Here is a 26636-nt window from a genome sequence, read left to right as displayed (position 1 = left end):
GAGATACAACTGCTGGTGGTTTAACCTGAGGGTCGCCATGCCTCAGTGAGGAGAGAAGTTGAGAAGATGAGTCATTCATGGTAACCCCACCCCCAAATAGGTTAATACAATACAAAAGCAAAGAGATTATGCTGAACTAGTATAAGACACCAGTTAGACTCCAGTATAAGTACTGCATATAGTTCTGGGTTAAGAAGGATGTGAATGAATTGGAAAACATGCAAAAGAGGTTTATGAGAATGATTCCACGGAGGAGACACTTCAGTTATGAAGATAAATTACAAAAGTTGGGACTACTTTACTTGAAGAAGAGCTTTGATAGGATCTTCCAAAATCCTGAGGGGACTGGACAAATTAATTGAAAAACTGTTTCGGTTCAAAAAAGTATCAAGAACTAGAGAGCAAAAAGCTGAAATGTTTTACAAAAGAAGCAAATGTGAGGTAAAAAGGGTTTATTTCATACAGGGAGTAGTTAAGGTCTAGAATACATTGCCCCGAAGTATGGTGGAGGCAGATTCAAGTGAGGCATTCAGAGGACGTTGCATAGGAATGTGTGTAAGGTTATATTAAAAGGCAGACGAATAGTGCCAATTCATTATGCTCATTTAGAGAGCTAGTGTATACAGATTGACCTTCTTCTCCACTATACTAGTTCTGTGATTCTATGCTGAGGAGTGCCATAAGCACGGTAACATGGGCTTAAGTGGGAGAATAATTTTTAAGATCTTGAAGAAGGCCTACCAGCTGAATCTTCTTTAAAGGATGTAACAGTGTCTTTCATGTTCATGTAACTTGTACATAGTTGCTATCATGTCTTCAAGAAGATGAAGTTTAATGCAAGAATCTCTTCTTGTAAGAGGACCACATATTTTTCCTTCAGGATTGAAAAATGCTAACTTTTTTATCCCAAACACTGTTGCTAATTTACCAATGTCGAAGAGTGTGGTGCTGGAAAAGCACAATCAGTCAGGCAGTATCTGAGGAGCAGGAGCAACTTCAAGTATAAGCTCTTCATCAGAACCACACTCTTTGACTCTGATCTTCAGCATCTGCAGTCCTCACTTTCTCCTTGCTAATTTACCTGGCCAGTACATTCCAGTGTGGGCTCTTGACAGAGTTCCTGATGGACAGGAAACAGAAAATCAAGCTCCCTTTCCAATCAAGGAAGTCTAAATCCACATTTACATCACAGAGCTATGATAATGGATATAAAAAGGGACTGTTCTATCAGGAGCAACTTGCCACAACTAATAATAGATAATATCATTCAAGTCTGTTGACCCATTTGGGCCATAGGCAACAGGAAGGCATATAGAACCCAAAGAGGAAATGCACAATTTTTCAATGAGCTTCAAACCAACAGCGATTGTGTTGTGGTTGTACAATTAAAAGAGCTGTACAAGCGAACTGCAAGAAGCTCATCCCACTTAAAAAACAGTTGTCTGCTTAATTGGGATAAACCCAATAAGCAAAGTTATAACAAAAATGACTCACAGGCCTCTCATTGTCAGGATCAAAATTAACACAGTTTTCAAACCCAGAGATCTACCATCTTTCAAGTCTGGGGGAGATGAAGTAATGGTAAAAATAATTACATACACAAATATTCATAATGAGAAAAGCTTCAGGGGAGATAATTTGAGGATGCAAGGGTGAACAGCTTAGAATCTCAAAGGAATAACATCAACCGTCTTCACAGTGTCTAAAATTGTGTCCATCACATCAGTGCTATTTGTGTCCTGTTGCTACCATACAATAAACTACATCTTGTTTAAGAGCCTCTTGTTGGATTACAATTGGCCTTCCTCTAATATGTCAGACCAAGCATGTAGATCCTGATCATGAAAGAAATGGTGCTAGGAAATCTACCTTACAGTAAGCAAAATCACAGAGAGTAGTGATCTGGTTTCTTGTACAACAGAACAGCTTTCCCACTATATTTTGCTAGGAACCAAAGATGTTCTGGGATGGTTTCTGATTTCCCCAGACATACATGTCATCATTGAGAATCCTCTTTCTCGACTGCCTTCTGCATATGCCTTCTGTTCGTGAAGCCAATTGATTCTTGAGAATTCAACCAAATTAGATGCCTCCAGGATCTGACTCATACTGTAGTGGGTATTTGCTTATCAATCTAAATTAAATTTAATTCTTTGAGATAGAATAACTTCAACTTTCTCATTGTACTTCTACACTTCATAAAATACACATCATGAATGAAATCTGCTCAGCAGTGTAAGATGGTGCTTGAAGAGTGGTGACTTCAATGTCGGTTGGGTCCAGTGTAGATGGTAGTGAGGTAGTGGAGGAAGGATGGCAGCGCAGGCGCAATTGATGATGGGCTGGCTCAAGACTGATGGATTCTCTTTAAGCTACAGGAGAAAGCGAGGACTGCAGATGCTGGAAATCAGAGTCCTGATGAAGGGCTTAAGCCCGAAACGTCGATTCTCCTGCTGCCTGACCTGCTGTGCTTTTCCAGCGCCACACCTTTCAACTCTCTATCTGTTTTTCCTTAAACCTATTCAAAATGGCGCTGAGTCATGGCAACAGTGGGAAAGTTTTTCATTATATTTTACTGTTTTTCTCACTGTAAAATACACATGACAATAAGATCATTCATTCATTTGAAGATAATCTTGCCAAGTACAATTGTGTACCAGCAACCTCTTTCACTAGCCCACAAATGCCACATAGCATTCATCTGCCCTCTCTATGATCCTATCCAGCTTGCAGGCCATTAACTTGCTGTCTGTTTTTCTGACATTAGCCCAATTTCTTTCATCTTGTTCAGTTCCCTTTCTTAGTACTCATTTCATTATCTTTTACACAAGGATGTTATTTTTAATCTGGCTTTTACCCTGTTATTTCATTTGTTTTTTTTATCATCTGCAGCCATATTTAAAAAACAAAATACAACTTCATTGCTTAAAATGATTTTTCCCGTATGGTACCATAACATTATACGAGGGTTAAAAATCACACAACACCAGGTTATAGTCCAACAGGTTTATTTGGAAGCACTAGCTTTTGGACCGTTGTGATTTTTAACTTTGTACACCCCAGTCCAACACCAGCACCTCCAAATCATTATACAAGGGGACTACATATTTCTCCAATGTAAGAATACTACCTCATAAAATTCTTTCATTCTCTGCCTCCAGAGGAAAAGCACTGTTGGTAGCAAATGTACACATAATTGCTTGCGCCAGCAATGCCCACAGGCAGTACAAGTTTCACAATCTTGACATGCCCACCAGTAAATGTGTCACACCAGAATTTCGAAGTCGTATTCAGTTCCTGAAACCCGTGTATTTCTCAGACATTACGTAATTCTGTATGCATGAAAAACTGAATCAAATTACAAGAAACAAATTGGTTTACAAGCAAGTTTACTCATTCGCCAGACACAAACATCAGAACAAGTACAAGAGTTTGATGGGGGGTGCATTGCACCCATATTCTTATATTTTAATGAGATAATAGGGTGAATAGTGAAGCTCTTTTCCCAAGGGTAAGATAGTCCAAAACTAGAGGGCATAGGTTTAAGGTGAGAGGGGAAAGGTTTAAGGTAAGAGGGGAGAGATTGAAGATAGACCTGAGTGGCAACTTTTTCACAAAGAAGGTGGTACATGTATGGAACAAGCTGCCAGACGAAGTAGTGGAGGGGGTTCAGTTACAATATTTAAGGAGCATCTGGATGGGTGCATGAATAGGAAGGATTTAGAGGGATATGAGCCAAATGCTGGCTAATGGGACTAAATCAGTTTAGTTTATCTGATCAGCGCAGACGAGTTGAACTGACGGGTCTGTTTCCGTGCTGTATGACTCTATGTTCCTCTTGACTGTTTATGGAGTTTCACATTCTTGTTCTGTGTTTCTCCAAGAAATCAATCATCTTCCTTCGATGTCTATGCAAGTTCTTGCCTTTCATTGGATTGAAAATTGACAAAGTGCAGACATAAACAGCAAGGGACATAGACAGCAATGTTTTAGGAAACAAAACTCCATTAAAAGTACTTTTAAGTGCTCCATGTCCACATTGAAATGTGATTTGAAGTCTTCCACCCATTTTGGGTCAAATTAGTGTTACCTTAGCACAATGAAAGATCCAGAGTCTCTTGTGCCCAGTGCAGCATCAAGACAATCACAAACCATTCCCATTAAACAATTACAAGCCCTTCATAATTTGTTAATTATAATGCAAGTTCCCTTGCTTGGAATGAAAAAGTGCATCCACTACTTGCCATACTTCGAATGGATACACAAAATAGATTTTGCATCACGTGAAATGATAGGGAAAGTTTTAAATATTAGCAACAAGGCGCTACAATCCTCATTTGTTCATTGTTACTTTGGGAAAAGGTCAATTCTCTGCTTGGAACATTTTCACTCAAATAGGAAAGAAGGTGTAAACCTCCTGCCTTGTTCCTAATTTTAAATCAGGAGAAGCACCTCCAATCATCAGAAGTGCAGTTCTACTAATATTCCAAACAGCAGGAAAGCCCCATTTAATATTCACCTGGTAAGCACCTCAAAGTATATTGAAAGGTGAACTAGCCAAGTCCAAAATATCACAACACCATAAGGTGCAAATGAAGATTTTAGTCACTGCCCTAAACGAAGAAGTGGATTGAGTAGTGACACCTGTAAAATCAAGAAGCAATGATAAACAGAATCCATTATGTGAGATGACGTTGGTTAGGTAAACTGTCCTATTTTTATATTACTGCACTGTTGTGAATAATGATCATGTTTCCAGCAACACAAAAGTAGCTTTCCTCAAAACTGTTGTCATGGAATTATATAGTGCATAAGGAGGTCATTTGCCAGTTTAGATTGTTTTGGCTTTGTGAATTTATCCAAATACTCCCAATCCATTATTCTGTTCCATAACTCCACAAATGATTTTTCCTTTTCAAGTTTCCATCAAATATCCTCATGAAACAGGGAATAACTCTGCTTCTACCATCTTTTCAGTGAATGCATTGTATTATTCAAAAAGTCTTAACCAATTATTTTAAATCTCCATCATCCAGTGGACTGCCAGAAAGAGCAGTCCAAACTTTGTCGGTAGGCATAAAGATTCAGGCTACAGCTCCACTCGACATCAAACTGTCGTGATTCCTATTTGTTATAGGACCACTCCTCATGCAACTACAGGGGTATTTTCAGCAGGGTTGCTAATGGGGAGGATACTCCGTACCAGGTTAGATCCAATCTTCCGAGACTTTGGGGGGGTGGGTGGGGACACTAGTTGTGAGCTGCCATCAGGAATGCCAATGACAGATTCAAGAGTCCACTAAGTGAGAGAGACACTTTACTTCAGGGGAATAAAGTTTGGTATAGGAGCCATGGGAATGGCCCTGCACGGGTAACAGGCATTGTCGACATGAGGTCTGGTCCAGTGATGTATAAAGTTTGCATAGGTGTGATGGTCCTGAACAAGCACATGGACCATATGAAAGCTGCACACAAGCAGATGGTGTGAGAACAAAGCTTCCTCAGTTTTCCGACAGCCTTTCCAACTCTACTGAAACCCATAGGCTCTCCCTTCCTATCAAGTGTTGAAGATAGCTCAGAATCTGAAATGGAAATGATAGATGTTGCCACCTAAACACCTTTGCCACCTGAAGGAGAGAATGAGTTTCTTCCGACTCATTCCAGCACAAAAAGTGAGCTACTATGTGTTACACACCACCTATATCAGAGGCAAAGTTGGAGGAACCTGACTCGGTGCTAAAATGTCCCAGGAGGAGTTAAAAAAGAACCACCTACATCCACTGACTTGGGGGGAGGGATGTACTGATTGTAATGAGGTCAGCGAGGTCGACTTCATTGAATATGAGTTGCCTCATTGGGCTGTTAATCTAGTCCAATCAGGGAGCCCTGGCTAACAGATAAAAAGAGTGTTAGACATCCTCTTCATTCTGACAATTGGCTCTGAAGAAGCTGAATCAGTGTCAAGGACTGTCCGTGTGGAAAGAAAGGGTGACTTGGTGACGGTATGCTAAACTCTGTGGAGTTACTTCAAAGGTAATGAGGGTGGATGATAAGAAACATTTTTTCAGCTTGGAAACTGTTATAATGGGTTTTATAAATTATATCAATGAATATAAAAAGGAAATAATGTCGAATTTGTGCAATACTTTGCTTTGTCTGCTATTGAATACTTGTGGGAGATGTGTACATGCCGTTAAAACCATCAAAAGAGTACAATGAAGGTGCAAAAGGAGGTTCAGATTGCAAACATTGACACAAAGTAGCACTAGATTTTGCTCAACTAAAAAAAAATTTAATTGGAGGTTTTATGAAGACTGTTTATATTAAATATTGCTTAGAGGACTCAAATTTTAAAGGATTGAGAATGCGGAATTTATTTCAGGTTTGGTGTACATAACGTAATTATTCCTAGAAATCACATGACTAGTGATAACATCTTGCTTTGCTGTAGACTCTGTGGGGGCTGTTTTTGATTAATGACCAGCCTGATGGAGTTTAATTTAGTAAATGCGAGGTGCTGCATTTTGAGAACGCAAATCTTAGCAGGACTTATACACTTAATGGTAAGGAATTGGGCGAGAGGTTTAGACAGTGGATTTGGATCGGCTCAGGCTTGGAGGGCCAAAGGGCCTGTTCCTGGGCTATAAGTTTTTTTGTTCTTTGGGGCGAGGGAGTCCAGAACTAGAGGGCATAGGTTTAGGGTGAGAGGGGAAATATATAAAGGAGACCTAAGGGGCAACTTTTTCATGGAGAGATTGGTGCATGTATGGAATGAGTTGCCAGAGGAAGTGACGGAGGCTGGTACAATTACAACATTTAAAAGTCATCTGGATGGGTATATGAATGGGAAGGGTTTGGAGGGATATGGGCCGGGTGCTGGCAGGTGGGACTAGACTGGGTTGAGATATCTGGTCGGCATGGGCAAGTTGGACCAAAGGGTCTGTTTCTGTGCAGTACAGCTTTATGACTCTAATGGATAATTTTCCCATGTTAGTTGACTTTGCATACTGAACGCTTCCAATATTGTCAAACGGCTCTATATAATGGCTGCTTTTCCACCTTGTTAACTCATTACCCTTGCTTCCAGCACCCCATTGTTAACTGTAAGTTTTTATCTGATCTGTGTCGTGGTCAGCTGAACCTCTTGTTTCACAAAACTCAGAACGTACCTCTTTTCCTGTCTGCTCATACTCGATACACATTCTCAAAACAACCTTTCTGCATTAACCCTGTCAAGTTGCCTAAGAATATTAAATGTTTCAATTACATTTCCTCTCTCTCTTCTGTGTTCAAACAAGTGCAGGCCCAGTCTACTGAACCCATCCTCAGAAGACAGTCCCTCCATACTTGGTATCAGCCTAGTGAAACTTATTTGGTGTTGGAGAATTGAGCTCAATGGACCGGAGGCCACAAACGAGGATAGTAGTGAAATTGACAAGCGGTTTATTACACAAAGTGATATCGTGGAAGAGAAATTAACAGAATTGGTTCTCTGCACAGATGGCCAAATGCTCTTCCCCGAACAGAAGTGTAGGCATATTTTTATAGGGGTACAACACAAAGGTGATAATTGTAAAATAGTTCCAGTACAATGGTGAAAATTGTAGAGATTAAAACAAGTATAAACAGAATGGAAATTAAACAAGAGAATGGCAGTTGCAATTCATTTATAATTGACACAGGAGATTCCAGCCACCTCCGTGAGTGGGTAAGAATGTCTTCTGGAAGATTCTTCATAGTATTTTCCGTCTGCGCGAATATGTACAAATGTCTCTTGTCATGGTATCCAAGTGTGTCCATTGTGTTCCTCATGCAAGCGAAGTCCGCCAGGCCCTCTCTGTCTGTCTATTTGTTTATGCGGTATTGGTTTCAATGGGAAATGAGCCTTCCCTTATGGTGTTGAGACTGCAGTGCTAATCGGGCTGGGAGCTGATTGTGAAAAGCTATTTTAGGGAGTCTATTCTCTTGTCTAGGAAGGGGCTTTGTTGTATCTGGTTTTTATTTATCCTGTTTGGTCAAGACTGGAACACCCTAGGTAGTGTCTGTATATGTTAACAGGCTTGATTGCTGTGTTTTGCAAACCAGCTTCTGTGTTTTTTATGTTGCCATACTGTGGGTGGGCAGGGGGGCAGATCTTTTCCCACAACTGGCAGTATATCTTTCCTTAAATGAGTACTGCTCACAGTATCCCATCTGTGGTGTAACTAGTGCCTTGTATCATTTTAGCAAAACCTTCTTTAATCTATGCTCCATTCCCTTTCAAATAAAATCAACATTCCATTTGTCTGCTCATTATCTGCTGAACTTGGATGTTTTTTTTGTGATTCATTGACGAAGACTTCCTAATCTCTCTGTTCTATATCTTTCTGCAGTCTTTCTCCAATTGAAGAATATTCAGCTCCTCTATTCTAATGCCAAATCGCATAGTCTCACATCTCCCTACTTGCTCTTCCGTCTGCAAGTTTTTGCCCACTCACTTAAGCTGCCTGTATTCCTCTGCAAACTTGGTGTCATCCTCACCATAGAGTAGAATAGAATAGAACATTTCATTACACCACTTGCCTTCTAACCTATTTTTGTCATTCACAAACTTGGCTATATTACACTCACCTTTCTTATCCAAGTTATTAATATATGTTGTAAATAATTGCAGCTCTAGCACGGATTCCCATCGCATTCCACTAATACAGTTGCCACCTTGAAGATGGCCCACCTTCCCCCTCCTCCCCATTCCAACTTTCTGACCTCTATTAGTTGGCCAATTCTATGTCCATACTACCTCCAACACTACAGGCTCCTATCTTATTATATCACCTAATTTATGGTGCCTTATCAAACACTTTCTGAAAATTCAAATATATCACATCTATTGCCTCCCCTTTATCCTGTTTATTATCTCCTTAAAGAATTTGACTAAACTTGTTCAGCATGATTTCCCTTCCATGAAGGCATGCTAATTCTGCTTGATAATAGTACGTATTCTGAAAGATTCTTGTTTTATCAGGTTCAGATTCAAAAACGCCAGCAACGGTTCTCCTTCAAGATCCTCCGCTCCATGCTTGCAGCAATGTGCCAGCACCCAGCCTCTCTACAGTCTGCCCTGCCTCAGCTGAGCCACACTCTCTCAGGATTGCAAAGGAACCCTCCTTTACTATATCCTCAGGAGAATTAATACTCTCAACAAACAGTATTTCAACTCCGTCTCAAACATCAAAAACTGTAAGTACAACAAACTTTTATCTATCTACCTCCACAACCAGCGCTCCTCAAACATCCCAGAAGATTCCCCCGGCCTCTGGAACTGCTCGGACGCCATTAGCCATGTGGCTCGTGCAGCTGCCACCCCCACGCTGATTGATGACATCACTTCTGCCCCCATCATGGCTGCTTCCACAGCTACTTCTGCCCCTCACAATTCCTCATGCACCACACGTGACATCACTTTCACCCCTCATCACCGCTGATGTCACACGCTCAGTGACTTCTGTCCCCGCTACTGCCGTGTCTGCCACCACTTCTGCCCCCACCAATGCCACTCACCTGCATTCTGCTGACACGCCCCCCACAGATCCCACTGTCACCATCCGCGCCCCCCAGAACTCTGAGGGGAACACTACCCTTGCTCATGACTCTAACCCCATTCCCCCCACCACCACACCCACTCCAGTTTCAGGCTCCGCTCCTACTCCCACACCAGATTCAAGCTCCCAGGCCTGCTGAGTTTTCACCATCCGTCCAGACCTCCCCCTCACTGAGGACGAACAATCAGTCCTCAGCAAAGGACTCACCTTCATCCCCGTCCACCCACGCATCAATGAATTTAATACACGCCGTGACGTCGAACACTTCTTCTGCCGCCTCCGCCTCCGAGCTTACTTTCACAATCAGGACTCCCGCCCACCTTCTCAGGAGCCCTTCGCCTGCCTCCAACACACTCCATCTACCTGGACACCGAGTGGTGGCCTATTACCCACCCTCGACATCTTCATTTCCAACTGCCGCTGGGACATTAACCGCCTCAACCTGTCTACCCCGCTCCCCGACTCTAACCTCTCACCCTCACAACGCGCTGCCCTCCACTCCCTCTGCTACAATACCGACTTCACCATCAAGCCAGCAGATACTTCGCGCAGTGGCAGTCTAGTGCACTGACCTCTACACCACTGAAGCCAGACGCCAACTCGAGGACACCTCCTCCTACCGCCCCCTCGACCATGATTCTACCCCCCCCCCCCCCAATCACCAACCATCATCTCCCAGACCATACAGAACCTCATCACCTCAGGAGATCTCCCACCACAGCTTCCAACTTCATAGTCTGGGAACCCCGCACTGCCTGGTTCTACCTCATTCCCAAGATCCACAAGCTTGACCACCCTGGCCGACCCATTGTCTCAGCATACTCCTGCCCCACTGAACTCATCCCTACTTATCTCAACACTGTCCTATTCCCCCCAGTCCAGGAACTGCCCAAATATGTTCGAGACACCACCCTTGCCCTCCACCTCCTCCAAGACTTCCGGCCCCCAATGCCTCATCTTCACCATGCATATCGAATCTCTCTACACCTCCGTCCACCATGGCCAGGGCCTCCAAACCCTCTGCTTCTTCCTCTCCCGACGTCCCCAACAGTACCCTTCCACCGACACTCTCATTCGTTTGGCCGAACTGGTCCTCACCCTTAACAATTTCTCCTTCGAATCCTCCCACTTCCTCCAGACCAAAGGCGTAGCCATGGGCACACGTATGGGCCCCAGCTATGCCTGTCTCTTTGTTGGCTACGTAGAACAGTCCACCTTCCATAATTACACCGGCACTACTCCCCACCTCTTCCTCCGCTACATTGATGACTGCATTGGCGCCACCTCGTGCTCCCACGAGGAGTTTGAGCAATTCATCAACTTCACCAACACATTCCACCCTGACCTTAAATTTACCTGGACCATCTCTAATACCTCCTTCCCCTTTCTGACCTATCCATCTCCAATAATGACAACCGAATTGACACTGAATTTTTTACAAACCCACCAACTCCCACGGCTACCTGGATTACACCTCTTCCCACCCTACCACCTGCAAAAATGCTATTCTGTATTCCCAATTCCTCCACCTCCACCGTATCTGCTCCCAGGAGGACCAGTTCCACCACAGAACACACCAGATGGCCTCCTTCTTTATAGAGTGCAATTTCCCTTCCCACGTGGTTAAAGATGCCCTCCAAACGCATCTTGTCCACATCCCGCATCTTCGCCCTCAGACCCCACCCCTCCAACCGTAACAAGGACAGAACTCCGCTGGTGCTCACCTTCCACCCTACCAACCTTCGCATAAACCAAATCATCCAATGACATTTCCGCCACCTCCAAACGGACCCCACCACCAGGGGTATATTTCCGTCCACCCCCCTCCCCACCCTTTCCGCCTTCCGTAAAGACCACTCCCTCCGTGACTACCTGGTCAGGTCCATGCCTCCCTACAACCCACCCTTCCGTCCTGACACCTTCCCCTGCTACCGCAGGAATTGCGAAACCTGCACCCACATCTCCTCCCTCACCTCCATCCAAGGCCCTAAAGGAGCCTTCCACATCCATCAAAGTTTTACCTGCACATCCACCAATACTATTTATTGTATCTGTTGCTCCCAATGCGGTCTCCCCTACATTGGGGAGACTGGACGCTTCCTAGCAGAGCGCTTTAGGGAACATCTCTGGGACACCTGCATCAATCAACCACACCGTTCTGTGGCCAACATTTCAACTCCCCCTCCCACTCTGCCGAGGACATGCAGGTCCTGGGCCTCCTTCACCGCTGCTCCCTCACCACCCGACGCCTGGAGGATGAACGCCTCATCTTCCGCCTCGGAATGTTTCAACCCCAGAGCATCAATGTGGACTTCACCAGTTTCCTCATTTCCCTTTTCCCCACCTCACCCCAGTTCCAAACTTCCAGCTCAGCACTGTCCCCATGACTTGTTCTACCTGTCTATCTTCTTTTCCACCTATCCACTCCACCCTCCTCTCTGATCTATCACCTTCATCCCACTCCCATCCATCCATTGTACTATTTTTTATCTTTCCCCACCCTCCTCCCTGACCTATCACCTTCATCCCCATCCCCCACTCACCTATTGTACTCTATGCTACTTTCTCCCCACCCTCACCCTCCTCTCATTTATCTCTCCACCCTTTAGGCACTATGCCTGTATTCCTGATGAAGGGCTTTGCCCAAAACGTCGATTTTCCTGCTCCACGGATGCTGCCTGAACTGCTGTGCTTTTCCAGCATCACTCTATTCTGGAATCTGGTTTCCAGCATCTGAAGTCATTGTTTTTACCTTTTATCAGGTTCAGTTAGAGGAAAGCTTGTTACAAACATCCTCCTCAGTTGATCTTTCCCATTTTTAAAAAGAAAACTCTCCATAGCAGTACAGGGTGAAACCTATTTGCTCTTTTGAAGTAGCGATTAAAAGAACATTGAATTTCCAGAAGAAGGTGTGCAAAACTTCAGAGACAACTGTACATAATTAGTGACTGGACCACATGCCAAAACAGCAGAACAACTGATTCCATAATATCCTCTGCTTTATTCTTCTGCATTCAAGAAAACCCATTGGACAAAGTATTTTTTTCAGAAAGCCAATTACTGCAGAGAAATTGGTTTCTTCCCTCTTTTTTCCTCAAGAGTGCATGCTTTTACATGCACAACTAGAGGAACAAGCAGTTATGTTTCTACTGATTGTGTATGCTAACCAATTAGTGAATTGTTATTCTGCAAACTTTGTTCCAATAATAAAAAACACATGGGTTTATAAAGAAATTTGGTTCACACTTCAGTTTCTTTAAAACTTGATATAAGTGTGATATCCAACCGGTCGTCTTGTCAATTGCAAACTGTATTTTAATGTTTTGTTGTAACCCATGTGGAATGGCATTCGAGTGACGGCATACACCTCCAGCCATGTTAGTAACATAATTTTTAAAATTATGATGGACTTTGAGCTGAAGTAAATTATTGTTTCTGTTATTCAATGAATCAGTAACATGGGGTGCAGAGAGCCCAGATGAATAGGTAGAAGAGCATGGAGAGGACTAGTGATCCCCCTGCCCATTGCAAAATTTTAGAATGTGGAACTAAGAAATGGGACAAGCACGACAAGTTTAGCCAGGATACAGGCAAAAGGACAAATAAAATAGAATAGAATTTGTAGAGACAAAGCAGAGTTAACATTTTGAGTCTAGTTACCCTTCTTTAGAACTGAGAGTAGCTAGAAAAAGGTGGTATTGGAAATAGAGCCCAGAGAAAAAGAGTGACAGGCTTACAAAAGAATGGATGAATGCCAAGCAAAAAGAAAGGCTAATAACAGGGACCATAAGTTGACGAAAGCAGCCCATGTCATGACAGGGCCTGGGGTGTGGAGCTGGTTGAGGGGACAGAAAAGGTGTTCAGATTCTAAAACTGTTCACCTTGATATTGAGTCCTGAAAGCTACAGGTTCCACATATGGAAAATGAAATGCTTTTCTTTCAACTTGTGCTGAGCCTCGTTGGAGCACTGCAACACTGAGTCATACAGCATAGAAACAGACTCCTTGGCCCACCATGTGAATACTGAACAACAGACACCAAACGATACTGATTTCATTTACCTGCACTTGCTCCATAACCCACTATGCCCTGGCATTTTAAGTGCTCATCCAGATACTCTGAAATTTTGAGAGAATACCTGCCTCTACTATTCTCTCAGGCAGCATTTTCCACATTTCTACCACCCTCTGAGTGAAAAAAAATCCCTTCTAAACCACTTGCCTCTTGCTTTAAACTTATGCCCTTTGGTCTTAGGCATTTCTGCCAAGGGGAAAGGATTCTCACAATCTACCCTGTCTATGCCTCTCAACTTTGTGTACATTAATCAAATCCTCCCTCAGCCTCTTCTTCTCGAAGGAAAACAAACCCAGCCTATCCAATGTTATAACACGGTGGTGAACCCTTCTATTCATTAAACCAAAAACCCAGAATAGCTCACCTCACCTCGTAATCTGTTAAAATATGCGTGACACAGAACTCCCAAATACCACGTTTTTTAACTCTAAAAGTGAACATTAAACGACAACTATTCACAACTCTAAGCCTCCCCTTCTCTTTACTGCTTATTACCTGCATCCAACTCTGTAACACTATATTGTTCCACAAAACCCTTATTAAAATTGCATCAAGTGAATTTTAAAACTATACAGTTGCTGCCATCTTCAATGTCTTTCTTTTTCCGGCTGAAAATCTCCCTGGGTCATCTTTTTTCTTTTACTGTGAAGATGTTTTACATGAAAAGGTACCTTTGATAGAGAGTGTTCCTAATTTCTTCGCTCTTAATGCCAGTTGTTCTGCCTGATTTTCAAAGTACCTGCCTTGTTTACATCCCAAATATTGGATTGTCTCATTGGTTTGATGTTGGCAAAACAATAAATTCAAACTCAATTGGGTTTTAGTATCCTGGGGCATAATTTAAACTGATTGGTTAAATTCGAATTGTCGTCAAAACAGCAACCACTGTGTATTTCACAGCCAAATGTTACATATTTTCAATTTTCCAGTACACTCTGAGACAGCTCTTATAATCACTCATTGCAGAACAGCATTCACTCTCTTAAAGGTATAGTACATGCCTTCACCTTCATAACACCAGTCTCTCCTCATAGGTGAGACCCTTTAATCCAGGCAACATCCTCGTGAAAGTAATTTGCTCCTACCCTGGTGAAACTCCTCTGCACCATCTCCATTGCAATCATGTCCTTCTGATAGTGTGACAGCCGGAAGTGCATACAGTACTCCATTTGTGGCCTAACTAATGTTTTATAAAGTTGCCATAAGACTTCCTTGTCTGATTTTCTATGATCCAGTATTGGAGACAAACATCCCATACGCCTTCTTCACAACCTTATCTATGTATGCTGAAACCTTCAGGGATCGATGAACCTTTATTGTGCTTTTGTTCCTCAGTACACCCTAAAGACCCATCTTTCATGTGTATTTCCTTCATTATTAGACCTCCTAAAATCACCTTGCAATTTATCGGGATTAAATTTCATCTGCCATTGGTCTATCCAATTTACCTGCAGATCAATATCAGACTACAGCCTGTGACCATCTTCCTCACTATCGACAACACCGACAATCTTCGTGTCATCTGCAAACTTATTAACTATACCATCTCCATTCCTATCCAAGTTGTTGATGTACATAACGAATGGCAACGATCCCAGCACCAATCTCTGTGGTACATTACTGGCTGCAGGCTTAAAAAAAACACAAAAATAATGCTCCACCAAGACCCTTTGCTTTCTACTTGCAAGCCAATTTAGGATCCAGTTTGCCAACTTGCCTTGGATCCCACGGCTCTTGCCTTTTGGATCAGCCTTCCATAGCAGACTTTGTCAATGACATCCACATCAACTGTACTACCTCAATATGTTTAGAGTCACAGAGATGCACAGCACGGAAACAGACTCTTCGCTCCAACCTGTCCATGCCGACCAGATATCTCAACCCAATCTAGTCCCACTTGCCAGCACCTAGCCCATATCCCTCCAAACCCTTCCTACTCATATATCCATCCAGATGCCTTTTAAATGTTGCAATTGTACTAGCCTCCACCACTTCTTCTGGCAGCTCATTTCATGCACATACCACACTCTGCATGAAAAAGTTGCCCCTTAAGACTCTTTTATATCTTTCCCCTCTCACCCTAAACCTATGTCCTCTAGTTCTGGACTCCCCCACCCCAGGGAAAAGACTTTGTCTATTTATCCTATCCATGCCCCTCATGATTTTATAAACCTCTATAAGGTCACCCCTCAGCCTCCAACGCTCCAGGGAAAACAGCCCCAGCCTGTTAAACCTCTCCCTATAGCGCAAATCCTCCAACCCTGGCAACATCCTTGTAAATCTTTTCTGAACCCTTTCAAGTTTCACAACAACTTTCTGATCGGAAGGACGCCAGAATTGCATGCAATATTCCAATACTGACCTCAGCAGTGACCTGTCCAGCCACAATATGACCACCCAACTCCTCTACTCAATACTCTGACCAATAAAGGAAAGCATACCAAACGCCTTCTTCACCAGCCGATCTACCTGCGACTCCACTTTCAAGGAGCTATGAACCTACCCTCCAAGGTCTCTTTGTTCAGCAACACTCCTGAGGACCTTACCATTAAGTGTATAAATCCTGCTAAAGGTTTGCTTTCCCAAAATGCAGCACCTTGCATTTATCTGAATTGAACTCTATTTGCCACTTCTTAGCCCATTGGCCCATCTGATTAAGAACCCGTTGAAATCTGAGGTAACTTTCGCTGTCGACTACACCTCTAATTTTGGTGTCATCTGCAAACTTACTAACTAACTTACTAACGAAGCTGCATCAGGACACTATTCAAAAGAGCCACAAAACACTGCAGTACACCAGAACTGCAAAAAGAGGAAGAGGAACACCTATACAAGGTATTCGCCAAAAACGGATACCCGCGCAACTTTATCAACAGATGCCTAAAAGACAGACCACGGAACAAGGACATGCCACAACCAAAAGGACTAGCCAAACTACCATACATCAGGAGCGTTTCAGAACTGACAGCCAGACTACTGCGACCCTTAGGACTCATAACGGCACGCAAACCAACAGCCACGCTCAGACAACAACTCACTAGAACAAAGGACCCGATATCCAACATGAGCAAAACTAATGTAGTTTACAAAATACCATGCAAGGACTGCACAAAACACTATATAGGACAAACAGGAAGACAGCTAACAATCCGCATACATGAACATCAACTAGCCACGAAATGACACGACCAGCTATCCCTAGTAGCCACACACGCAGACAACAAGCAACATGAATTCGACTGGGAAAACACTACTATCATAGGGCAAGCCAGACAGAGAACAGCCAGGGAATTCCTAGAGGCATGGCATTCATCCACAAACTCCATCAACAAACACATCGACCTGGACCCAATATACCAACCACTACAGCGGACAGCTGAAACTGACACCCGGAAGCGGCAAGGATAGACCACTATAAATACTGGAAGAAACATCAAAGAAGCGCTTCGCAGGAGGCTCCAGAGCACTGATGATGTTGCCTAGTCAGGGGACGAAACGTTTGCAACAAAAACTTCCAGCTCGGTGAACAGAACCACAACAACGAGCACCCGAGCTACAAATCTTCGCACAAACCTTGAACTAACTATACCTGTTATGCTCAAGTCCAAATCATTTATATAAATGACAAAAAGATGTGGACCCAGCACCGATCCTTGTGGCACTCCACTGATCACAGGCCTCCAATTTGAAAAGCAACCCTCCACCACCATCCTCTGTCTTCTACCTTTGAGCCAGTTCTGCATCCCAATGGCTAGTTCTCCCTATATTCTGTGAGGTCTGACCTTGCTCACTAGTCTCCCATGGGGAACCTTGCCGAACGCCTTACTGAAGTCCATCTAGATCACATCTACCGCTCTGCCCTCATCAATCCTCTTTGCTACTTCAAAAAACTCAATCAAGTTTGTGAGACATGATTTCTCACAAACAAAGCCATGTTGACTATCCCTAATCAGTCTTTGCCTTTTCAAATACATGCACATCCTGTCCCTCAGGATTCCCTTCAACAACTGGCCTACCACTGACGTCAGGCTCATTGGTCTATAGTTCCCTGGCTTGTCCTTATCACCTTTCTTAAACAGTGGCACCAGTTAGCCAATCTCCAGTCTTCCGGCACCTCACCTGTGACTATCGATGATACAACTATCTCAGCAAGAGGCCCAGCAATCACTTCCCTAGCTTCCCACAGAGTTCTAGGGTACACTTGATTAGGTCCACTTCTCTGTAATATGGACATTTTTCAAGGCGTCACCATCTATTTCCCTACACACTATATCTTCCAAGTCCTTTTCTAAAGTAAATAACGATGCAAAATACTTGTTTAGTATCTCCTCCATTTTGTGCAGCTCCACTCAAACGCCGCCTTGCTGGTCTTTGAGGGGCCCTATTCACCCCCTAGTTACATTTTTGCCCTTAGTGTATTTGTAAAGATCCTTTGGATTCTCTTTAACTCTATTTGCCAAAGCTATCTCATGTCCCCTTTTTGTCCTCCTGATTTCCCTCTTAAGTATACTCCTACTTCCTTTATACTCTTCTAAGGATTCACTTGATCTATCCTGTCTATACCTGACATATGCTTCCTTCTTTTTCTTAAGCAAACCCTCAATTTTTTTAGTCATCCAGAATTCCCTATACCTACCAACCTTTCCTTTCACTCTAACAGGAATATCCTGTCTCTGGACTCTGTTACCTCATTTCTGAAGGCTTCCCAAAACTCAAATAATTGTGGCCAGGGAACATGGCGATGTTTGAAGTGGAAGCTTGGTGTCATTTTTGTTGACGTAGGTGTCGAATGAAGTGATTTCCTAGTTTGCATTTGCCTCCAAAATGCAGAGGAGACCACATTGTGAGCAGCAAATACAGTAGATTAGATTGAGTGAGTGCTGGTAAATCATTGATTCACCTGGAAGGTATGTCCGGAGCTGTGGATAGTGAGGAGGGAGGAAGTAAATTGTCAAGTGTTGCACTTTCTGCGATTGCATGGGAAGGTACTGTGGGGTTGTGGTGAGGTGCTGGGAGTGGATTCAGGGTGTCTTTGAGAGAATGCTCCCTACAAAGTGGTGACAAAGGAGTGAAGAGGAATATGTGTCTGTTGGTGACATCCTTTGGAGTGGCAGAAATGGCGGCTTATGATCCTTTGGATGCAGATGATGTGGTGTGGAAAGCGAGAAGCAGTGCGACTATCGGTATTGTTGGAGGAAAGAAAGGGCAGAAGTGTGGGAAATGGTCAGACATGGCTAAGGACCCTGCCAATCATGATGGTAGGGAATCCTCATTTGAACAGAAAGGTGTACTTCTCCAAAATCCAAGGATTTTTGCAAAATTGCAACCAATGCACCGCTATCTCTGTAGTTACTTCGTTTAGGATCCTATGCTACAACTGAGGTAAAGAGCATTTGAATTGGTTCAATCACCATCTCAGTGCTGTCCATTTGTGCAATTCTCAGAAACAAAATTAAGAACAGTCAAACCTTAGATTTCTGTATTATGAACAAAGAGGCACCTTAGAATACTTTGCAGAGCAATGAATGAAAGAAGGGATGGCGTGAAAGAGGCATACCGTGTGTCAATTATCATTATACAGCAAACATTCCCTTCTTAAATTGGATACGCAATATGAAACCAGACATTGAGTAATACAGGCAGAAGTTTAACCCAAATCACTTCTCCACTTGACTGGGAATATTTCTGCTGTGATATCTCAGTTGTTGATAAATGATACCATCTCATCAGTAACTGAATGGTAGCAGTGTTCCAAAACTAGAGATAAATCAATCATACTCGAAACTACCTCAGGTTATTTTCATTTAATCGACAAACTGGAAAGCCCTGTTTTTCGAAACTCAAAACTACAGGAGTCCCTTGTACTCAGGCCTCTGCACCAAAAGCTGCAGCCAGCAGAAATGAAATGACAGCAACAAAAGCAGCACAACAACCCAGTCTTTTGTTCAACAACTTGACAAGTTTGTGAAATGCCCCAAGATTTCCTGTTTATTTGTTCCATTCAATTGGGGATAGCAATGCAACATGATCAATGAACAGAAATTCAGCTTAGAATTTCTAAAAATTGCTTTTACTTGATTAAGATCTGAATTTTCTCTTCACTTTCCTTGCCAATTTTAAAATTTGATCCTTTCTCTTAATGCAAAGTGAAGTTTCCAATTAAAATAATCAGTGCATGAAGAGGAATAGCTCTTGCCTTGATGCTTTTGACATCTCTGCACCCACACCCCCAACAAGTAGATTGTTAAATTCAGAGTTGCTTAATTCAGGTTGCTGTATTAATCAAATGCTGTGTATAAAAATAAACTCTTGCGTCATTTTAATAGTTACTTAATTTCAATTACTGGTCACATATTTGGTGGGGAAGTAACTTTGCATTAACAATAATAGATTCCTGAACAATAAAAGAACAGGACTTTAAAGCGAAATTTAACAAGTTTCATAGATTTAACAGTGGAGGCAGTCAGTCTCAAAGCATAACATGCAAAGCTCATGAAAAAAACTTCCATCAAAGCAAAATCATAAAAAATATTATTTGCAAGGAAAACAATCATCTTCATAACCACCAGACATCTGCAAATATTGGTGTTATGAATGTTTGGAATAAGGAAGACACAAATGTTTTTGGACCAAAACTGTTTCTCCTTGCGCTACAAGTAACATTCATACCACACTGCTTTCAAGCAATGACCATATACAGCAAGAGAAAATCTAATCAACTTTCCTCAAGTGGGTGGCACGGTGGCACATTGGTTAACACTGCTGCCTCACAGCGCCAGAGACCTGGGTTCAATTCCTGCCTCAGGCAACTGTCTATGTGGAGTTTGCACATTCTCCCCATGTCTGCGTGGGTTTCCTCCAGGTGCTCCGGTTTCCTCCCACAGTCCAAAAATGTGCACGTCAGGTGAATTGGCCATGCTAAATTGCTTAGGAGAAAGTGAGGACTGCAAATGCCGGACATCAGAGCTGAAGAATGTATTGCTGAAAAAGCGCAGCAGGTCAGGCAGTATCCAAGGAGCAGGTCGTGCCGCTCATAGTTTCAGGCTTAATTCAGCAGTGGGCTTTAATACTAAGTGTATATAACTGCAAATTATAACACCATCTGGGAGACCAAGTAGGAAGCGTGGATGCATTGAGCTGCCTCCCACTGGTAGATACACCACCGATGGTACTGTCACTGGAACAGTCATAGAGTCATACAGCACGGAAGCAGACCCTTCAGTCCAACCAGTTCATGCTGAATATAATCCCAAATTAAATTAGTTCTATCTGCTTTCTCCTGGTCTAAACCTCCAAACCTTTCCTATTCATGTATTTATCCAAATGTCTTTTAAATGTTGTAATTATACCCACATCCATCACTTTCTCAGGAAGTTCATTCCACCCACGAACCATCTGTGTAAAAGATTTGCCCCTTATGTCTCTTTTAAGTTGCTGTCTTCTCACCTTAAAAATGTGCCAATTCATCTTGAAATCCCTATCCTAGGGAAAAGACAACTACCATTAAGCCTATACCCCTCATTATTTTAGAAACTTCTATAAGATTGCCTCTCAATCTCCTATGCTGCAGTGAAAACAGTCACAGCCGATAATTCTTTCAACCACCTGATGAAGGAGCAGCGCTTCGAAAGCTAGTGCTTCCAAATAAACCTGTTGGACTATAACCTGGTGTTGTGTGATCTTTAACTTTGTACATCCTAGTCCAACACCGGCATCTCCAAATTATAATTCTTGAAGATTTTTGCTGAGTCAGAGATCTGGCAGAATATAAAAACAAGCAAAGACTGGCCTAAAAAGAAATGAGGGAGAAATTAGAGTATGAGAGAAAGTTAGACAAAGCAAAGCAATCCCACAACAACAGATCAGATCTAAGCTCTGCAGTCCTGCCTTGAACGGTAATGAACAATAAAACAATTCACTGGAAGAGGAAGTTCTACAAATATACCAATCCTCAATGATGGAGTATCACAACACATCAATACAAAAGACAAGGCTGAAGCATTTGAAACAATCTTCAGCTTGAAGTATTAAAATAGATGATCCACTGCGACCTCCTCTAGATATCTGCAGCATCATACATGCTAGTATCAGTCAATTAGATTAACTTCTCATGATATCAAGAAACAGCTGAATGCACTGAATGGTGCAAAGGCCATGAGCCCTGACAACTTTTCGGCAATAGTTCCAAAGACATGGCTTCCAAAACAATCTATGCCCAAACTCTGCCCCTCCCCAACCAAGCTGCTCAGTATCAATGCTGGCATAATTCAAGCAGTATGCAAAATTGCCCAGAAATGTATGTTCACAAAAACTCTGTGAGTCTACTCTCAATCAATAGAAAAGTAATGGAAGGAGTTGTCAACAACACTATCAGGGGTACTTGCTCACTGACGCTCAGTTTGACACTCTTTCAGAGCCCCTATGCTCTTGACTTTACAGGACGCAAGTGCAAGGCAATAAATGTCTCAAACAAAAGGAAATTAGACCACCTCCCAACACAGAATTCTTAAAATCCAGGGGGTTACTATTGACCAGAAACTGAAAGGTACCAGCCATATGGATACAGAGGCTACAGGAGCAGATCAGAGGTTAGAAATTCTGTGACAAGTAACTCACAAATGTTTGAAAACATGTACCAACAGATTTAAAAACAGCTTTTTCCCAGATGTCATTGGACTCATGAACAGACCTTTCATGTATTAGAGTTTGATCTATTTCTGCACCTTCTCTGTAGCTATAACACAATATTCTGCATTCTATTCCATTACCCTGATGTATTTATGTAAGATCTGATTTGGCTGGATTGCATGTGAAGCAATACTTTTCACTCTATTGCAGCACATGTGACAATAATAAATCAAATCAAATCAAATCAAACCTTCTAACTCCCCAAAGCTTTCAGGGGTTCAATGTTCTTAGTCATTCTGGATGTCTACTTAAAGTGGCTGAATATGAATAGAGTTAATCTGTCAAACACCAAGGATGATGATAGAAACACTGTGCATATTTTTTTGCAATACAGGGATTCTGAAAGTGTTGATCATGGATAACAGGCCATTGTTTACAAGCACAGAATTTGAATATTTCTTAAAGTGGAATGGTATTTGACATATAAGGACAGCTCCATACCACTAATCACCCAATGGTCTAGCAGAAGAGCAGTCCAAACTTTGAAGGTAGGATTAAAGAAACAGCAAGCAGCTTCACTAGATACCAAACTGTCCTGGTTCCTATTTGATTATAGAACCAACTGTCATGCAACTACAGGGAGAGCTCCAACATAAGAAGATTCTGCACCAACTTAAATCTGTTCGTCTCTGATCTTGGATGAAGGTGATCGGGCATTAGGAGCGCCAATGGCAGGCACAAGACTCAGCTAAGTGAGAGAGGTCATTTATTTCAAGGGACCAAGTTTAGTGTAGGAACCATGGGAATGGCTCTGGATGGGTAAGAGAGACAGTCAATACAAGGTCAGTTTCAGTGACGTATAAAGTTCTGGTAGATGTGACGGTCCTGAACAAGCATATGGACCATATGAAAGCTGCAAACTCGCATTTGGTGAAGAGCAAAATGTTTCTGGCTCCTTGACAGCCTTTTTTATAGTTCCGGAATCCATAGGTTCTTTCTGTCTCTCTCTGTCAAGTGTTGAAGAGAGCTCTGAATCTGAAATGGACATGACCGATGTCACCGCAACAATACCTTTGCCACCTGAAAAAGAGAATGAATTTCTTCCAAGATGGTGTGGGCGCAAGAGATGAGCTACTGTGCGTTACACACTACCCATACCAGAGGCAGAGTTGGAGGAACCTGACCCTGTGCTAAAAAGCCCCAGGAGGAGCTACAAAAAAAAAAGCTGGCCTATCTCTTTCAACTCAGAGGTGGAGGGATGTAGTGATTGTAATGAAGTCAGCCAGGTGGATTTCAAAGAATGTGAAGTCCCTCATTTGGAGCTATTAATCTAATCGAATCAGGAAGTCCTGGCTTACAGACTGATAACAACAAGTGTTACACATCCTGTTCACTCTGAGAGCTGGCTTTGAGGGAGATGGATCAGTGTAAAAAGACTTTCCATGTGCAAGTAAAGGGTGAGTGGTGATGATATACCTGTCTCTGGAGTTATTTCATGAATGGGCAACTATTATTTTTTCTCTCGCACACATAATACAGAATCATAGAAGCATTATAGTGCAGAAAAATTACTTTGTGCCAATTGTGCCTGCACCAGCTTGCTAAACGAGTTTCATTACCAAATGCCATTTTCCTGCTTTTTACTCATGGCTTTGGAAATTGGATGGTTATTTGGATAAAAATCAACACTCTCATGAATACCTAAGATGAACCTGCCACCAACACGCTTTTCGGCAGTACGTTTCATACCCTAACTACTCAAAGAGTGAAAACAGATTTTCCTCACTGCATCCTTGCTTCTTTCGCAGATCACTTTAAACCTTTGCCCACTTGTTCTTGTTCCCATTATTATCAGGAACAATTCCTTCCTATCTATTTTATTCAGCCTGCTCATTATTTTGAAAACCTCTATCAAATCTCCTCTTAGCATAATTCTCTTCAAGGAGAACAGTCCTGACTTCTTCAATCTATCCTCATAACTGAAGTTTCTCATTCCTGGAGCCATTCCAGATTTTTCATATTATTCTCCAGCATCATTCTAAACCTAATGATAAAATGATCACCATCTCTTAAATATTCCTCAACCAACACTTGATCCACTTCCAAGAACCATGTCCAACAGTGCATACTTTTCTGCTGCACTGGAAACCTTTCGCTGTAGAGAGCGCTCTTGCACACAATCCAGGAATACTTGCTCTTCGCTGCTCTGTACATATATTCCAGTTGATGTTTGGGTAATCTAAGTTTTCCATTATAACAATGGTAGCATCTCTGTGCGATCTTCCTGCAAATTTGTTCTTCTACATACTTTCCACTAGTTGGTGGTCTATAGCTTACATGTAGTAACATACCTTTTTGTTCAAGCCAATTGATTCTGTGCTTGAACCCTCTGAGATATCCTCTTTTTCCAGCACTGCCTTTCCTTAACCAATACTGCTTCTCGTTCTCCTTCCCTTTCTTCTAACTTTTCAGAATATCTTGCATTCAGGAATATGTAACACCCGGACTTGCCCTTCCATGAGTCAGGTCTCTGTTATCACCACAACCATGGCTTTCTAATCTTATTTACAATGCTCCATACATTCACATACATAATAATCCCGAGACTTAATTTCTTTCTTCCTTACTCTGACTCAACTACTCACTTGCTATTGTCTATGCTAAGGCCAGTTGCGTCTCTGAGTATTTTGAGTGCCTGGTCTTCTCCTCTAATATTCTCTCTTGGTTCCCATACCTCAAATCTTAAAGCCTTCCCAATAGCACCAGCAAAATACACTGGGTGCTCCACCTTACTTGTACAGGTTCAATCTTCCCCAGAGCCAGTTCCCAGTGTCATGCACAATTTTTCCAGCAATGCATTCGTTTGTCTTATTCTACTACTTTGGTACTCACTTGCACATGGCACTCAGAGTAATCCTGAGATTATTACATCGGTTAGCTAACTTTTTATCTAGCTCCCTAAATTCTGATTGCAGTATCATATCCCCTCCTATACAAGTCATTAGTACCAACATGGACCACAACCTCTGGCTGCTCACGTCCCTTTGAAGAATGATCTACAGGTTATGTTCATTGACATCATGGACCCTGGCACCAGGGAAGCAACATACCTTCCTGGAGTTACGTTGATATCCACAGAATTGCCCACCTGTTCCCCTAACTAATGAATTCCCTCTCATTATTACTCTCCTTTCATTTTTCTCCTCTCCTTACAGTTGAAGTGTTTGTAGTGTCACAGACATAGCACTGACTGCACTCTTCTGAGAAGTTAGTGCCTTCATCAGCTTTCAAAATGGAAAACCGATTTGCAAGCCGGACAAAGGGGATTCTAGTATTACCTAGCTGATTCTCTTGGACTGTTTGGTAGTCACTCAGCCACTCCCTTCCTTCCTCCAAGCTCTTATGCTGTGATGTGACCACTCCTCTGAAAGTTCTACCCACATAACTCAGCCTCAGAGATGTTCCACAAGATTCTCCAATCATTATTCAAACTCTGAAACTTTACAGCTGAAAGTACATCCCACACACATAATCTTGGAGCCTGGTAGGGTCTCTGATTCCCACATATTACATGTCACATATACCACTTGACCAACCTGTGCTGCCACGTCTTAAACTCTCACAGAAACGTATAAAACTCCAACAGAACTATACAGGGTGAACTTAAGAAGGATTTCCTTTCGACTAGGGAGTCCAGAACCAGGGGTCACAGTTTGAGGAAGTAAAGTAGGCCATTTAGGACTGAGATGAGGAGACATTTCTTCACCCAGAGAGTGGTAAGTCTGGAATTCTCTGTCACAGAAAGTCATTGAGATCAAAATATTGAAATGTATGCAAGAAGGAGTTAGATATAGTTGTTAAGCTGAAAGGATCAAAGGATACAAGGATAAAGCAGGAACAGGGTGCTGAGATGAATGATCAGCTATGATCACACTGAATACCAGAGTCAGCCGGAAAGCTTAATGGCCTATTCCTGTTTCTATTTTCTATGTTTGAATTTACTTAGTCTTACTTACTTGGTTTTAATCTTAATTCCCTTTATGCTAACTTTACTTCACTTACAATACTTTGCTAATTATATTACTTTGGTACAATGGCTCTGACTTTCATTTAGCCTTATTGTTTTACACTCTTTTGTTTCCACCATTTTCATCTGACTCTGTGGACAGAATAGTTAATCCATGGATTAGCAGCTATCTGTGATCTACAGTCATTTATTTAGTAATTGATTAGAACTGCACAGATCATGCCATCACCCAATTTTAGACAGACAGCATCTTAATCTCAGCTCAGACAGCAGATAGGGTATTTCAATTGAGCTAATATCATCAACCTGCAGAGAGGGGTGGGAA

The 26636-nt window shown here is 42.3% G+C and overlaps 1 protein-coding gene across 2 annotated transcripts in view; it reads right to left on the bottom strand.

The window, feature by feature from the left end:
• The window catches only part of net1 (neuroepithelial cell transforming 1), a 156148-nt gene that overhangs the window by 86372 nt on the left and 43140 nt on the right, over nucleotides 1-26636 (bottom strand). The gene's annotated exons all lie outside the window — the stretch shown is intronic.

This window comes from Hemiscyllium ocellatum, chromosome 23 (genome assembly GCF_020745735.1).
Source record: "Hemiscyllium ocellatum isolate sHemOce1 chromosome 23, sHemOce1.pat.X.cur, whole genome shotgun sequence".
Classification (NCBI taxonomy): Eukaryota; Metazoa; Chordata; class Chondrichthyes; order Orectolobiformes; family Hemiscylliidae; genus Hemiscyllium; species Hemiscyllium ocellatum.
Note: the sequence above shows the minus strand (reverse complement) of the source record. Positions and strands in the feature narration are given on the sequence as shown.